At 46.7% G+C, this 17,850-nt stretch overlaps 1 long non-coding RNA gene across 1 annotated transcript in view; it reads left to right on the top strand.

Moving 5' to 3' along the window:
• The first annotated feature begins 6,628 nt into the window (after positions 1–6,628).
• LOC311433663 overlaps positions 6,629–17,850 on the top strand; it is a 216,064-nt gene continuing 204,842 nt past the window's right edge. The window contains exons 1-5 of the long non-coding RNA XR_014690883.1: positions 6,629–7,008; positions 9,465–9,567; positions 11,870–11,915; positions 13,837–13,953; positions 17,165–17,457. This is a non-coding gene — a long non-coding RNA (uncharacterized lncRNA). The remainder of the gene's footprint in view (positions 7,009–9,464; positions 9,568–11,869; positions 11,916–13,836; positions 13,954–17,164; positions 17,458–17,850) is intronic.

The raw sequence follows: 17,850 nt of genomic DNA, 5'->3' as shown, positions 1-17,850 counted from the left end.
GGTCATGCTCAACCACAAGTCAGCCGGCAACCAAATGCTTTCTGTTGGCCAGCCCCAGTACAGTGGAAGGTGAGAAGCGGGGATTTAGTTCCTCAGTTGTCTTTCAAGATTTTATCTTGTTGAAGTAAACACCTGTGTTATGTTAGTTGTCATGTACATCACAGTGATAATAAATCATAGTAATGAAGTAGGACTTTATCCTACTCTAGATTTGTCGTCTTGATTTCCCTGTGTCAGGAAACTGAAAGAAATGGTTGCCACTCTGGCAAATGTCTGGTTTAAAACAGAAATGAAAACGGTGAATGAAATAGTTAAACTTCTGATATTTCAGGAGAGAGGGAAGTAGTAAATAATGTTGCCTCAGAGCAATTTCACCCTTGTCATCCCTTCTCCCCTTACAGCTTGCTGTCACTAGTCACTGTGAGCCAGACTGTGCATGTCTGAGAATACTTCAGGTGGAGTCAGTGGGGCTGCTCATGTGAGTAATTTGCAATGCACGCAGACTGGGCCATCAGGACTGGCACAATTAAGTCTCATTTCAGCTTTAAATTATCTGGGAAAGGACTTACACATCTTGTCAGTAAAACACTGGGGTGCAATTCTGGTGCTGTGATTTTTTTATTATTTTTATTTTTTAGCCTTTCTACAATTCCTCCTTTTCTGTCACCTCTTTTTTCACCTCCCCCCAACACACACACACTACAAGAATTAGAGCAGCAGCAGCTCTGATGAGCAATGCGAATGTGCCTTGTCCTCCTGAGGGACCCCTCTTGGACCTCTTGGCAACATGTCTTTGGCTCCCCAAGTTCCTTCTGCACAAAGCTGCCTTGCTGCTGGCAGGTTTGGGAAGGGAGAACCCACTCGCAAAGGCAGGGAAAAAGTTACATCAGGGGCTGGCGGCAACAGGAGAGTCTGGTTGTGCCGGTGAGTCAGCCCTACCACATGCTCCCTGTGCTTATTCCAGCCACATACAAGCATGTGCAGGCAGGGAAAATTCTTAGCTTTGTTTGATTTTGTGAGAGGAGAGGACCTGCTTTGCTGCTACTGCAGGCTCGGTTTTCTCAGAATAAAATCTCATGAAGGATAATTGCTGAAACACTGGGATGAAATGCTTCTGTTTTTAATCCATGACACATCTTGCTCTTTTCACTGAGGGAAAAGTAGTAATTTATGGTTTCTTTCTTTCTTTCTTATTTTTTTTTCTTCTTTCTTTTCCAGGTTTAATTACCAGCTTTGATGTGCCTATAATGGGCAGCAAATACAAAGTCTTCTGCCTGTACTGCTACCTGTACACTTGCATATAAATAGCACTTTTGTTTCATGGGTTGGGATAATGGCTGAAGAGATGTACCAGTAGCGCAGCACCTCCTCCTTTGTATCGGGACTAATATGCCTGCAGTCAAAAAAATACCTCATATGCTTTGGCTTTAGGCTGAAGCTCACCCAGTGAGGTGTAGCATGGGGCAGAGCCCCACATCAACCCCTGCTGAGCCCTCAGCCAGGGCTCCCAGGTTGCCCTCAGAGAGGTACAAGAACCAGGAGGCTTTTGCATTCCGCCCATGGGTAGAGGCACATAAATAATGCCTTTATGACTCAGGTATGTCTTGAAATATGCAACCTGACGGCAGACAATCCTCCTTTATTGTGCAGATACTTGTTCTGAGCGACATGGCTGCTAAGTCATGAAATATTAATGGCCATGCAAATCTTCTCTTCTGTATCACAAGCTTTTCTGTGTTCCTGACCTCTGACTTCCTTTAATCATCTCCTGGGTGTGTGGTCTGTTACTATTCTGAGATATCTTGTGAACAGGGGCAGAGTAATTACTTGATCCCTGCCTGCTGCAAGATTCTTTTTGAAAAGAAAGTGGATAACTTAAGAGAAACACGTCATCCTTGCATTGAAATCAATCCCACCTGCTTGCTTCACGAGGTTTCTCTTTTGGTGGCCCGAATGCAGATCTGCTGTGTTTGGTGTTATTCTTATGACTTGAAAAACAGCATTCTTGGATCTCTTAAGTCATCAACTGCTCCTCCATAGATTAAGTACAATTTCTGATCAGACGTTTTCTCCTCTTCTCTGCCTCTCCTACTTGTTTTGCTTAAGCCATTCTTTTAAACAAGATACACTTCCAGCCACCAGAGGTTTTGTCGTGGTTTCTTGCAGGCAGGCCCAAAGGTCTTCCAACTGGCAGCTGCAATGCCCATGACTTCTAGGGTTATCTTGCCCTTCTCCCTAATGATTAGAGGCTGAATTAATGCTTGAAACATGAAGTTTTTTTAAGAACTGTAGCGTGTATTTTTGGCAGAAATGTCCTTTCCTTTCTCTACCTATTCTCTAACATCCAAAATACTAAAGATAATGATGTTTCCATTGTGTGGAAACATGCAAATGCTTCCTAGCTCCCTGCCAGACATAGGAGAGGTTGGTGGTGTGGTGCCGTGATGGTCTGACAACCAAAGGAGCAGCTGCTGTACGAGCAATGCGGCTGGAGAGAGGGAAGCAATCATGAAAGTGTTTGCCATATGGGAGCTATTTTAGTAAGTCAGTGTGGTGAAAGTATAGTCATGAGTAGGTATTTTTAAGAGAGTTTGTAGTGACTGCCAAGAACATAGAGAGGCACAAGGACAATAGTGACCGTACAGTTTAATACGAGTTTATTGAATATTGATCTGCCAGTGGGTTCTGATTTCTGGAGCAATTTTGCCCAAGTGCAGAAGTCAGCACTGCAGTGCCCAAACCAGTGCCTTTTAAAGTGACAGTTCCATATAGACTTGAGAGGTGGAGGAGACGAGAGAAGGTTAAAGCACGTATTATTAAAGCAGAGAAAGAGGCACTAGAGAAATCCAAGTGCCCTCTTTGTAATATTTGGAGCAGAGCAGAACATTTCTCAGCCTCTGCCACCCAGTTGTCATTCAGCACGTACCATTTCTGAGAGCTGGGTGTCAACATGTGAGGAATCCACACCCCGAATTTTAAAGGTACAAAGGTATCTACAAAGAGAGCGGAAAAGCCAGTACATCTCTCCTGGCCCTCCTGCAGCCTGTGGTATCTCACAGAGTCTCACATTGTGGTATCTCACCACGTAGGATGACTTGTACGTGTCCTAACAGTGGTAATGAGTCCACCTGCAGGTGCAGCCCTTCCTTAGCTTGCAAAGATGACAATTGCCAACTCTGGTGTTGGAAAAAGCTGAGCTCTGATCTGCTGGAAAAAAAACAGTGAGTAATCCTCATCTACCTGGTTTTGTAACCCAGCTGTGAGTCAGCCTAAAGAGCAACACCAAAAGCATTGACCTCCCCGTCTCCTGCTTTCTTCACTTGAGACTCCAAGTCAACCTGCGGCCTTGGTATGCCTCAGTGCCACAGTGTAGGCAGAGGAGACGCTGGGACAGTACTTTTAAAGCAAGTCTTGCTAATGGAATAAACACTTTTGCAGTATGTATGAACCCACAAACACGCAGTGCAAGTACTTAGGAAGTTCCCCATGATTTCTCTTTTGCATACTTGGTGTTTTCCTCCAAAGCTGCAGAATTGTTTTTTATTTGCATAACCCTCTCTTGCCCTACCTACCCCTCACCACCAGGACTTCAGCTGCAGGTCCCTCTCTCTCTTCCTCCTGTGCACACAGGCCTGGCTGTGCTGCTACGTGGCAACCAGGCAGAGGGCATGGACATCCTGCAGGGAAACCCATGGCCTTGCATTCTTCTGGGTGGCATGAGGCAGGGCAGCCCTCCCTGTGCCCGGGCTGCAAGGTGGGACAGCGCTCATCCCACCACCTCACAGGCCGTGTGCCACCCTCCCACTCCCTTCAGTGTGATGTCCTGCACATCGTGGCCTGGCTTTATGCTCCACCTGTGGTACCTGCATGTCGGGGTTACGAATGTGGTTTGCCTCTGGTCTGAATGCAGGACATGAGCTGGGCTGGCTGCTTGTGGAAAGCTGCACTTCTGTGTGCTGCCAGCTGCTTCCTCTGCATGCGCGGCACTCTACCCAAAGAGAAAGCACTTTGATTTGGACGTGAAGAGGATGAAAGTGAAGGCTAATAATGGAAGTTTATAAATGCCAGTGACATCTAGCACCTCGTGTCTTTCTTGCCATCCTTCATTTACTCTCCTTGCTCGCCTTCTTTCTCTTTTAATTCTCTGCTGTTTCCCCCTGTAAGCATAATGCTGCTGAGTAGCTGGGAAAGCAGAGTTTGATCCATTTACATGCCTACAGTTATAGCACAGGCTGCTCTTCTAACCCTGCAAGTGAAATGATCCATGAGGCATCCACAGCCAGCTGTGCTTTCATCCATTATGGGCTGTATTGAAAATAGTTTCAGGTGTTAGGAACTTTGGGCTCTTACAGCTCACAGCTATTAAAAATACACACAGAAACTCTCTTATAGTTAAAAGCTTTCAAAAGAGACCCATAATGGGTGGAGAGCCTGACCCTAGTACTGGTCTGGGCTTGTTGGCTAACTTTCCTCCCTTGTCAGCTGCAGCACATGGGCAGCTCTCACGGCAGCTCATCCTAGGTCAGGTAAATAATCTAAAACAAATGGGAGGAACCATTCTCCCTTCTTTGTTACCTGCCCAAGCTCCCTGTGTAGTTAGGCTGGACACAAGGCCTTGAGCCAGCGAAGTCTATGTGAGATGAAGGCGACTCACACTGGACCTTGCGCAAAGCCGTGTCAGGCATGGTACACAACGAGGTCCTAGATCTGTCCCATAGCCTTGAAACAAGAGCATCCCTCCTCAGCTGTCTCAGAAACTCCTCTGCCCCTCCTGACTCTGCTTTAATGAGCAGAAGTCTGGAAGATAAACAACTGTGTGAACTGATAAACAGCAAAGCCAGCTGGTTTCCACTGAAACCTTATGTGTTTGTAAGGCTGACCACCCCTGATACTCACTGCCTTTCAGGGCCTGTGGGTTTCCTATCTCACGAGAACAGGGGGAACTGCCCTGCCCCAAAATCCTCATGAAAAAGCATGTGCTCAGAGGTAGCAGGAGGCAAAACAGAGCAAGTTGTGCAGCTGAACTCGTATTAGTGGAATCATTTCAAGCAGTCAGTACATTCCTTATAATTTATTATTAACAGTCTGAGAGGGAGAAAAATAACTCGTTAAACAATCAGCAAGGCATTCATAAGACATTATTGTGATCAAGTCTCAGGGAAACACATGAGGCTTCACAAATATATTAAGTTTTATCTACCCAGTTAAGTCATTTTACATAGGAAAATGAAACTTAATCCAACCAATCTGTCTCTGTAGCTGCTGCTCAAGGGGAAACGAATTCAGATCCACCATAATCTGAGTAATAGGTTCAACACCAGCTCCCTCTTATCAAAGGGAAAAGAGCAGTTTCATCTCGCAGTTTCATCTCACAGTTTCTGCAGGCTGCCCCATGCTTATCTACTCCCTGGTGGCCACACATCAGTGCAGAGCAGTTCGTGGAGTCCCCTTTCCACAGGCTGCAAAGCAAAATGCCTCACCATGATACCTCTCCCCCTTCCTCCCCGCTACAGGAGCTCTGCTGGTGCTTGCTTTCCCAGGTGGAGTTGCCCACACAGAGACTTGAGAAAAATGTTTGAAAAATTGGAACTTCTCCCTTAGCACAGATACCTGTATTACTCCTCTAGTCAGCAAAAATTTAGATGCTGCTCTGTCAAACTCACCCCTTGGAAATCATCTCTCCAAAATCAAAAATCTGGTATGCTTGCCTCCTAACTGTGCTACCACATCGCAGGGTGTTTTGGTGTTTTTTTTTAGAAGCCAAAGCTCTCCAACAGCTTCACTTCTTAACCCCATACTTTGCTTTCGGAACCTCTACTGTTTGCTTGTGCTGTGCAGTGATGTTCCTGTATGGGAAATAACTTGAGAAACATCATAAAGACATTTCTGGGAGCAGTGAAACCTTCAAAGGAAAATTCTCAGGAAGCTGGAAATACAGTGGGAGGGAAAATATAATCTTTCTCTCATTTCAGATGAACTTCTGCCTTCCTTGAAATTCCTGTGAATTTCAAAGCCTTTGATGGTCACGAAACATCAGAGGAGCCTTTATGCTACGCAAAACCTATGTGAAAGAAGCGCTGCTTCTGATCCCACCAGCAGCAGCTACACACCCCGATCCTCCTCCTTGTATTTGTCATCCTCCCAGCTCATGCCGCCACACTGCATTTGTTTGGGTGGTCGTGGCTCTGCCTTAATGTGCTGTGTAGGGCGACACTGAAGCAAGACTCTGTGGAACTTGCCCACAGGACCTCTGGGCCACCCCAGCTGCTCCCCTGCAGGCCAGCCTCTCCTGTAGGGCCTTGCTTTCTGCTCTGAGAGGCCTCGCCTGCAGCAGAGCCTGCAGTGCCTTTATCCCAGCACCTCTGACCAGGTCCACATCACAGCAAGGGGCTTTCCTGGGGGAGCCCTGACACCAGCAGGCACGGGTGGCAGCTCTGTATGCAGCTATGGGTCACTGTGATTACAGGCACCAAGGAGGAGGGCAGCCTGACCACCTGCATGAGCTGGGGCAGCTGCTCCTTAGGATAGGAGCAGCCTGGGCACAGCTGGTGGGATGGGATGGGGAGTTTCTTCTCCACAGCAGAGCCAGCAGCAGGCTGTGCAGGGGGTGCTACCGAAATCGCAGGGGCTGCAGGGTTGGAAGATGGCCCCAGCAGGCCCCTCCTGAACGGGGCACTGCTCTGTGTAAGGGCAGATACAGTGCCACTGCTTTCTGCTTCTCACCTCCCAGCCACTTCCAGCAGCACTGGTGGGTGTCCCACCAGGAAATCCGTCCAGAATTGTTGCTGGCAGGGAACTGCATCTGAGCGACCAAAGGGAAGACCAAAGAACCAAGGGCAGACATCCCAAGGCTGGTGTTTTCCACAGGGGCGATGTGGAGAAGCAGGCCCCGGCGTGGGCACAGCCAGAGAAGTCTATGGAAGCCAACCCACACGGCATTGGGGACCTTGCTGGGAGAGGGCAGCAAGTGCCCTGGGGAGCCTTCCTTCTGCTGCAAGGAGGCTGCAGGTGAGCCACAGCCAGCAGCACAGAGAGCTGCAGGCCTGAAATAGTCCTTGTGCAATCCTTGCAGTAGCACTGTCAGTGGAGACTTACCTCATCGCTTACAAATGTGGGCTTATTTGTGTTTGACCCTCCCATCTGACTGGTTCACATCCAGGCGTATCTGACCCATGGTGTCTGAGAGCGTACGCTCTCGTCCTTCACCACAGCCGTTGCCTCCCATTCCCCAGGCTTCCCATCCTGCTTTATTTTCAGCTGCCCCTCCTGATGCTGCTTTGCACCCTGTTGCCTCCTAGGAGCTAGTGTGCCTTCAGCCTTGCTCTGGCATGCTTACTGCCTGGATATATAGATTTTCTTTTCAGTGGGTAGCTGTATTTTCCTCAAACAAGCTGAAGAAGCATCAGACTGTGTTTGGAGTGATGCAGCATGTTCCACAGAGAGCAAAGCTCGCTCCTTTCTGCTGGAGTGGTGTTGAGAAGGGAATTCCTCTTGATGTGGATAGAGAGTAGTTTCTGAACATGTGATTGGCATGAAGTGTACTGACTGACTTTCTGCAGGGTTGAGCTGAACTATGCAGCAGGGCAAGTTGAACCCCATTTTTTGTTAAGCTAACTTGGCTGAGTTGCCACCTTTGCACAAGGGTGGTTAGGGCCGGGCAGGTGTGGTGATGTGGGCAGAGATGCGAAGCACGTCAAGTGTGCTCAGAGGCCTTAATGACTCTTTGTTGGACATACCACAGAAGGATCACGTTATGAGTGGAGTTACATGGACCCAGGTCAGGGTACAAATTAGCAGCAGTGAGGCAGAAGGATGTAAAATTATGAAACAGCATTAAACAGCATTGTCCAGTTTTTCACACTGCTAATGAGACATGACTCTGTAATGCTGGTCTTCCCTGCTGAACACGAATGTAAACACAACTCCATTTGCAGATGAGGAACACACAGTATTAGCCCAAATTACTCCCACCCCTTGTACAGGAAACATGCAGTGGTTTTTGCCTTAACAGAGTTTGAAATGTGATGCACTGGTCTTAACTCAGAAGACAGAAACAGTGCAGCCGCCTAATATTGGTGCAGGGACAGCAGCAGAGTTACCTTCATGTCATACTGCTTGTTACTGAAAATTGTACTAAATAAGATTTTTTTTTAAAGAATGCAATCTAAGTATTCAGTATCTGAGGCAAGCGTGGTGAGGAGAGAGGAAGGGAAATTATGCTGAGATCCAGAAGCGTGACAGGGTGACTTGGAAGACAAATCCTCCAGAAGAAATCAAGTAATTCAGAAAAGCTTTATTGTAAGTGAAGAAATGAAGATCCGTACATTCACCAGAAAGGCTCCAAGTGGTCTGGTCTGAATGTAAAGCAGAGGATGCATTTGCAGCACTAAGCAGCAAGGCAAGGAGGAAAAAACCAACATAATAAAGTGGCAAAATTCAATACCCTGTTTAAGCCCATCTTCTTTCTGTTTCAGAAAAGAGGAATCCAAGTAAAGTAAAGTAAAGCTAAGTAAAGCTAAGAGAAAGGAAAAATAACTACAGAAGGTAAAATGTTGGTCACCTCCCCTCTTTGAATTTTGCAAGACCTAACAGTTGAAGAGGTAAGAGTAGATAACCAGAAAATACGAGTCAGAGAAGCTTTTGAGAAAACCGGTGGGTCCATTGAGTGACCAGGGCAGAAAAGCAGAATCCTGGAAGGAAAGGTCTCCCTGGAGAGTGATGAATGAAGCTAAATGATCTGAGGACATTGGTCTTCACTGCAGACTAAGAGAGAGGGAGAGTTGCCATCCAAGCTGCCACCCTCAAGCAGTTAAAATTGAGGAACTGTTGTGCTTGAGGTAACCAGATCCCCCCCTGCCATGTGAATGCAGTTGGCCTCCCTACAGAAAGGCTCATTGCCTTTTCACAAAAGTCTCTCATGGTGTTTCTCATTATTTCCTGAATCGCAAGAAGAGATTTATTGTCTGGTCTGTGTGATAGTTTTTAGATGTTTTGGAATGGAGATGTAAGTAAAGCTAATTGTACTTAGTGGATCTCTACATGGAGACTTCCAGGCTTCCCACCTGCTGCGGAGCTCTGGGGCACTTCATTTGGAAGGAAAAATGAAGCCGTTCTTTTAGTCTAACGTAGTAATTTTCCTTCTTGTGACATACAAAGAAAGGAGTACAAAGAAAGGAGTTTAAAAGCAGTTGGAACTAACCTACCTTGATCCCCAGTGCAGCCGGTGGTAAATACCTCGTGAGTTCTGTGCGGTAGGGTTAAAACACAGCTGCTGCTGAAAGCAGAGCTGGTGAAGATTGCACCCATGTTCTGCTGAGTTTAGGGGGCTTGTTCCTTCCTGGAATGAACATACATATTTTCAAATATTTCTATGGGAAAGAAAAGGGTATTGGCAAAGTCAAGTGTTTTTGTTTGTTTGTTTGTTTTGTTTTGTTTTGATTTGATTTGTGTCTTTTTCTGTCCAGATGCAAGGCTCTGTCTTGGACCTCTCTCCCCTGGAAATGTTGCCACGTGCATAAAGCCACAGGGCTGTGTTTCTGCTTCAGTGTTCAGGTCAAATGAACGCAGGTAATGTCTTTCCTCCCACCTCCGCCAAACAAAATTTGATCAGAAATATTCTGGCTAATATCTAGTACAGCCAGAAAACAGCAGAGGAGGGAAGAACCCTCCCTTCACTGAAAACTTCACATCAGCCAGCACAAAGCCTGGTTCCAGCCCTGGATTTCAGGACAAAGGTCAAATCTAGCAGGTGATACTGGAGGAAATGTGTGGGAAGATAGGCTGTTTGGGTTTGCCTGGCTTTAAAATCCACGTGTGATATTTTTCATGTATGTACTTCCTAATCCCATATTAAATAGCCATAATTTTCCCATTTCACAAAGTTAAATGCCCGTATGCCCTCTTGCACACACAGAAAAATTGATCCAGGTGCACTTGGGATTCAGAAAGCTTGTGGAGTTTAGAAAGGTCACTTCAAGAGTGGGGAGAGATTGAGGGTGTTGCTGTTAATCAAAGAAGGGATATCCAACCTCTTTCTGACAATAAACAATGCAAATGATATTAGTTCTGCCAGCCTAGAAGTGCTGTTAAGACATTTCTTGCACTTAACATAAATATCCTCTGCAGTGTCCTCTGACATCCTGGCTGGGTTTTGCAGTGGTGAGGAGGGCAGAATTTCCTCCAGTGCTAGGGATCCCCACACCGCTGTACACCTTGCCTTTTTTTCTGCTCTCTCTGCCTGTGAAGCCAGCTGAAATGACTGTAGGCAGTCAGCCCCCTGCCTTTCCCCCCCTCCCTGACTCTGCCTGTGGTTTCGAGCAAACTCAGATTACCAGGGATCTCCAGATAATTCTTCCTCCCTGCTGTCCTGTAAAATCAACAAACATGCCCACCTTCCCCATTGCCTTTTCCCTTCCCTGACTGCTTAAAGACCTGGGAACTCGGCACTGCTGGTAGGATTTCAAAACCCAGCCCAGGCAGGGGTGCCAGGTTCTGGCTAAACAGCTGCTGTGCACCGTCAAAGCTACGCACTACAATGATTTGTATAGCCCATTGCTGAACCAGCTACAGCCATTTGTTTAAAAAATAAAGAGACAGATAAATTCAGCTCTTCTCCTAGCAAGCTGATATCATGCGCCTCTCTTAAAAATGGCTTGCTCCAGAATGCATTAGAGCTAAATTATCATTTATGTTTGTCACAGGGATTGCTAATGTGTAATGAGATTTTAGAGTTAATGTTTTGTACAAAGCACTTAGTGGAGCTGGGATGAAATTGGTTCAGGATTCTGATGTGGTGTTTTAATTAAAGATATTTTCCAATCAGGGCCTAGCAAACGACTTGTCAGAAGATTTTGTACCCATCAGCCAATATACCAGTGCAATCCTGGTGTCGCTTTTTGCTTTTGGGTATTCTTTAGAGAATGAGAGGACTGAGCCTCTCTGAATCTCATGCAGAACAGCCTTTCTTAGCTGCAGCCCTTACAGCAGAAGAAATGTGTACATGATGCTCTGAAACTTTCATCTGGATGTCAGTGGTCTGATTCATTGCGGCACGACACTAGCCTTATGCTTCCGTGATTTTGTTGAACTTGTGCAACATGGGCACACACTGAAAGCAGTGGCAAGCCACATCTTGTCCTGTGCTCATCTGCTGCACCCAGGTCCTGAGCTCTGGCCGTGAGCTCGTCTTGACTCTCCCACTCGGCCATCAGGCACAGGAGCCAGGAAGGAGATGGGAAAATGGGTGATGCCCTCATCATTTGCTTTGCCCATCCTATAGCCCTGAAAAGCCAAACCAGGTAGAGCTGTCAAAGGACACAGGGGAGACTTGGGGTGGGATGCTTCTATCAGGAAGGATTGAGAAGAAAGATCTGCCCTTCCCAGTGCTCCTCACACTTATCCTTCTTCATAAACCTTCTCTCCCCTAGTCAGAGCTCCCCAGGCAAGCAGGGGCACCTGCCCTGCTGCCTGCCACAGCCCCATGGAGCCTGACTCAGCTCCACGGGTGCTCAGCAGCACTGCTGGAGAGCCGGCTGGCATGGGGGTGCAGCTGTCACATGGCAGGATCATTAACTTGGATAATAAGACTGAGACATGGCAAACCACCCCGGATTTGTAGAGCTCCCTGTTTGTTTTTGCAGTGTTTCTGACATAAACCCCTGTAGAGCTGAGTAGTTGTGAACCTTTCAGTAGTATGTGCTGCATCCTGCTTGCTATGATAATAGATACAAATCCTTCTTTATGTGATCGTGATTTCAAATACATGTTTGTTGCTTTGTTTTAGGAAAAGCAAGGAGGGAGCTTTCATTTTATAGACAGTCTTGCTGTTATAATACATGTGCATGAGTTTTTTCTTGTTTTTCTTTTGCAGGTTTGCCCATCTACATGTCCCATGACTGTTTGGAAACAGAGAAACAGTAAGTAGGGATTTTAGTGACTTAAAGAATAACTTGTATCATAATCTGTTCATTTGGTGAACTCTCTCACTCAGTATGGAAATTGACCTGAGCTGTGCAAAAGGATGCTGCTGACTAGAACAGAGAGGTGAAGGTGAATCTTGCAGAAATAAATCTCACATATTTACAGCTCTGCTGTGTGGTGGATGCAAGAATATGCTGGATATTGTAACATTTTCTTCGTGTTATCCATAAACTTTGTCTGACATCACAGAATCTCAGGAAATTACAAGGACAAAAGGAGACCAACCTGCCTGTTCAGGTCTGCCCGTCAGTGAAACAGCATCCTGCTCTACAAAACATAGTACACACCACAACTCCATTGTACATCTCTTGTCCAGGTGCTTTATCCACAAGAGCACTGACACACCTCTTGATGAGTGTTATTAAAGAGCCAGAAAGGTACAAACACACATGGGATATCTTTTGCTGCCATTCCCAAATGTTTCAAAATCATGAGTCAGATCTCACCATCCCTTACATTGGGTGACTTGCTGAAATAATGTTCATGAAAACACAAATGTGTCCTCTGGCATGCATTTTACCGGTTCTATGTTTTTGAACCCTCTGAAGTCACTCAGGTTAAATTTTAAGTCTTTTGTTTTCTGTAGCCACAAGCGATAGAAAATTCTGCCGATGTTTCCATCCATTCAGTTACAGGAGTCAGTTACAGAAAGTGGGGAATTACAGGGAATTGTTAGAGAGGTGCTTTCGTGATGCTTCTGACACATTTCTGCCGAAGTTTGCTGATCTGCCTTTCCAGAATTTAGAATTATGTACATTAAGTTCTGCATGAGGGATTTTGGGGCAGGATGTGGTAAGAGACAAAGGAGAACTGGATTCTTGTCCACAGGGACAGTGCCAAAGTTTTCTGTGTTTTCTGCTCGGTGCTGTCAGGGCAATCAACTAGCTGATTTGTTTGTGTCCCTGTGGTCAGAGATCTGCCATCCATGGGGACCGTAAACTAGAAAGAGAGTGGAAGTCTGGGTTGGTCAAGAACCAGAACAGTGAGGGATTCCCCATCCTTGGTGTGAGTAGCACCTGGGAGGAAAGGGCACAGCTGCCCACTGCCCTCAGCAGTGTCCCAGTGATTCCTGTGCTGTCAGGGCAGCAAAGGGTGTAAAGGGGAGTAAAGATGTGACAGGAGAGGGTGCTGTGTGCAGGGACCATGAGTACAGGTTTAGGAGAGGTTGAGCATGAGTATGGGCTCTGGGCACACGCCTGCACATGGACTTGGAGATGCAGCTCCTAAGGGGGTGGGTCAGAAACTTCCAGCTGTGAGCACTTGAGATGACAGCAGGCTGGTGCCATCTACTCATACCTGTTGGGGCAGGAGCTCTCTCTGCCCTGGCTTATAGTTGGAGTGAGCTAACATGGCTCCTGACCGCTATGGGTCACCTCTCATGAACAACTTGTTCTATACAGACAGATTTACATTATGAGAGCAAAGCAAAAGGCCTGCAAGTGTTTTAACATCACAGAACCAGTGAATCCCTCCTCGTGCCCCGCCCTCCACAATTTTCTGGGTCTGCAGAAAAAAAAAGCATTGCTGTTTTTCTCTTCTGCTCTGCTTTGGACCTGTAGAAATACAGGGGCGTTGGATGGTGACCAAGAGGGCTGTGTGGGGGCAGTGGGGCCTGCTGTCTGGTAGAGCAGGGGCCCTTCCTAAGCTGTGTCATGCAATTAAAGCCACAGCCTCCAATATAAAGTCTTCAGAAGGGGTTATCAGGCCCACCGTGCTTGGAAGAGCTGCCTAAGATGAGTATCTGTTTAAGATGAGTATCTTAGGCACTTATTGAGGACTGAAATACAGACTGAATTTTCAGTGGGAACCTGCTAGGAGCTCAGCACTGCCTAAAATTAGGCTCTTCTTTATCTGCAGGGTTGCCAGTACTGTCCGTGCTACTGAGATGTGGCTCTGCAGGACCATCTGGGATAGGAGGTTCAACCATGTGTCTTCTTCCGAGCTCTCCTATCTCACAGTACCTCCATTCCCAAGGTGCTCATGTCTACATTTTTATCTCTGGTTCAAAGTCTTCATTTGCTGCTTGCTCCCATAAGGGGATTTTTTGTCCTCCTCTGCATTGTCTCTTTTGTTACAAAAAGCTTTGAAAGCTTCAGTTTGAGATTTGTATCTTTCAGCCCCAAGAGCCAAGGCTTTTGGACCCTCCAGGAGTCTGGCCTTGAATCCTGCTGCATGTCGGGGTGCCAGAAATGTTCTGGAGGTGCAGCCACCAACTCCTCGGTGTCTCACTGCTTCAGTGTATTTGGCTGTGCTCTTTGGCAGCCTTCACTTGGTGCTCTGACACCAGAGTTTTGATACTAATCGCACTGTTTCCTGGGAGCATTGCTTAGATTCTTCTCTCACTGATACAAAACCTTTTATTCTGTAAAGTGGTGCATTTTCCAAGCCTCTGTAGCAGGAGTCATCATGCTCCAGCCATGGATTCATGGGCAGAAAATGCCAGTGGGATGCCCTGGCTGAAACAGCTGCTCATACCAGTGTGTCAGTTCAGAACATACAGATGGAAAATGCTGTTTTTTTCCCCCCCATTGATCACTGTCCAAAACATCTGAGGCTCCAACAGATGAGCCAGAAGGGAGCAAAGTTGCCATTCCCACAGCTTTGGTACTTTCTATCACATCTTAATTTCTTCAAAGGTGTCCACATAGCACTGCAGGCTCAGAGCTGTGTCCTTGCTGGCCCCTCACCAGAGGCTTGCTCTGCCTAGGGGTGGCTGCACGGACTTGCAGGCCTTGGTTCAGCTCAGGTGTGGGTACAGACAGGTATCTGCAAGCCTAGGGGTCCATTCATCCTTCAGCTCTGCCTTTTTAATTTTTTTTTTCTTTCCCTGTTGCTGCTGCAGGTGGCTTGAGTATCTCATGCAGCTCTTCTGTTTTAGGCAGATAAAGATATCTGTAACTGTCAATATCTAGCGGCCCTGTCCCTCTGCCATTTTTCTTTTGTTGTTTTACACGGACTTTTACAAGCAGCTCGCTCTCAAATTTCAGATGAAATGAATCATGTCGGCAGAGGCCATGAATCTGTTTCCCATTCAAAGTCAGGGGAAGGCTTCGTAGGTGCTGGGGCTGAATTAGGCCAAACAGCTACGGCAACCCACTTATGGGTGCTTTCCCTTGGAAATCACCCCCAAAAAAGTCCCTGACAGGTCACTGAGGTGGGAAGGTCATGGCATGCTGCACAGCCAGGAGAGCTTGATGATAAGGAATGGTCTGTTGGCGGCAGTGGGCTTGCGGCAGCACGGATGTGTTATCTGCAGAAAGAGGAGAGGAGCGAGGGGAGGCAGGGAGAGAGGAGCCGCCGGCAGGAGGTGAGGATAGGGGGAGTGGAGGTCGGAGGAAGCGTGGGCTTGGAAGCAGGATCAGAATGTAATGCTGCTGCTCTGCGATTTCATTTTGTTTTATTTCTTAAGTAAAAAGGCAGATAAAGCTGGCAGGTTCTAATGTGGGCAAGTGTCCAGAAACTCCCTCCAACGCGGGTAACTTATCCGTGTCCGTTCTGCCACCCACTCCCTGCCACCATCGCTCACTGGGGCACCCGGAGAGCGCTGCAGTGGCCTTGGGTCACTTGCTCCTCAGCTGCCAGGGCATGAGAAGAGGCTGCTGATTTTTGGGACTTTGAGTAAACCCGAGAAGGATCAGTGGGTCCTTGCCTGGCCACTGACCAAATCAAAGTTTCCCTTCAGTGTAGGAAGCTTCAGAATGGGTTTTAAGTACTGAATATTTGTCACTGACTTTGCAGGCTCCATTGCTCTTACCCCTAATCTTTCTCACTTGCTTGCACTGTGCATGCAGAGGCAGGGAGGGATGATAATGGACTTGCTGTTGTACTTGCTGTTCCCATAATAAACGGCAGGATCCTGACATAAATTGTTTGAACATGTAACACTGTTCTTACTTCTTAACGATAAGGGCTTAGGAACTGCCCTTTTCCAAAATGAAAGAAATGAACCAATGTTATCTCTTTGTTTTAAAAAATGATCCCTGTGACTGCAACAACAAAAAGCCATTACAATGAGCCTTAAAGGTCTAGCAAGCTTTTATGGGAGAGATTTTCCACTCACCAAGCCTGGCTTTGTTCCTGTTTTCTCTCCCTCTTCCCAGCCTGCGTGGCTCAAGCTTTCTAGGGCAGATCGTGCTCCTAGGTACATCTGAGCTGAACAAGGAGGCCCTAGAGGACATGTCAGAGGTCAGACCTGGAGGAAGAAGTAGCTCCTTTGGTTGCTGTGTCTAAAGCCAAGTGCTTGAGAACTTGATCCAGTCCCAAGTGCATCCATCATCAATTATATATCTATACTCAGTGTTTACACAGCTTTCTTGTTTAGCATGAAATATTTACTTTGAGGCTCTGCATCTGCTGCTAAGCCCAACAGGAATGTCTATTGCTTGTGCTGAGGAGATAAAATTCCACCGTAACCCTTCGGTGCTACAGCACAAATCTATTAGGTGGCTGTTGCTGGGCTCATGCCAAGCCACGGTGAACAGCCTGCTGACTCTTGCCTGGGTCAGTGAACACAGCAGGGGTACTTGTAGGTTTTAAATTTTTCAAGTAAAAATAAAACAAAACAAAACAAAACGAAACAAACCCCCTCTATTATCACATGTTTAATAGATTTATGTTTATGTAGGTAGTAGGGAGAAATTTAAAAAAAAGAGGGTTCAAGTGGTATACACAGACACATGCCTGTGCAGACAGACATGCAGGTTCGCACTCGTGGGTCTGAAGTAAAAAGAAGTGATCAAGAAGTTGCTTTATTGCTATCTTAAGACATAACTTGAGCTCTTAGAGGTGGTTTTATGATCTCTGGAACAGAAGGACTGGAAATTTAACCCATTTGATTTCTGCATAACTCTCCTGCCTTAAACATGCATATGTAGGTTAATGCACACACCCATTAACTCTCCCACTGTCAAGTGCTGTTAGTCTATCTGCTTAATGCCCTGCTGGGAGGGAGATGAATGGGCTCCTCCAGATGCCATCTTGATGCTGCTTTTTTTAGTTCAGCCCCAGAGGATGCAGATCTTAGATGGCTCTCCTGAAGCTGTGGGAGGTTGTGCAAAGCACTCCATGGGCATACTGTCTCACCTTATATTTCCAGTTTAATGATAACTATGCAATTCTTAGGTATGTTAAGTGAAAATAATGTCTTTCCCAAAGTACATAAGCATAACTGCTCTCCATGTTACAGGTGGGCAAAACAAGCTGCTGAGTGCTTCATTGGTCTGGGCTGAGCCTCCCAGCAGGCCAAATGCAGGAGTGTGAATTGGCTCCTCACTTATAACAGCTGCCCGTCAGCCCAGAGCCCGATCCACCAGGCCACGGCTGAAGCTAAGAATGGGCATGAGCAGACAAGAGAAGAGGAAGCTGCATGGAAGAGAAGAATGAGACACGTGAAAGCAAAGTCCTCATCTGTCTCCAGAGGCCTTGTGACCACTATGTGAAAGACTATGAATAAGCTTCCTTTAATGCATTCCTTATCAGGTACTTGGCATGGCTGCATCTCAGTGATGTGTCTCCCAGCTCAAAACAGTAGAGAGGTATTCAGCGTTAGGATGCTGGGTGTAGGAGAAAGCAGGTGGATTTACTTAGCTCCTTTGGGTGAGCAAACTGGGGGCATTTTTTATCGTCGAGGCAGGAATTAATATTAATGTATAATTACTCTTTTCCTTTGGATGTATCACAACGTTGGCCTATGCAAAGAGGAGCAGGGTGGGGGAGGAGGAGAGAGAAAGAAGGAGCTATGGCTAGAGGCAGTATGGACTTGAGGCACAGCTGAGTGATGAGGAGTGGGGGATGCTGAGCAGGCTCACACACACAAGGGCTGCACTTGTTGACTCTCCCTGATTGTGGAGAAAGACAAACCTTAGAAGGGAA

The sequence above is a fragment of the Aythya ferina genome (genome assembly GCF_964211825.1).
Source record: "Aythya ferina genome assembly, chromosome: 3".
Taxonomy (NCBI): domain Eukaryota; kingdom Metazoa; phylum Chordata; class Aves; order Anseriformes; family Anatidae; genus Aythya; species Aythya ferina.
Note: the sequence above shows the minus strand (reverse complement) of the source record. Positions and strands in the feature narration are given on the sequence as shown.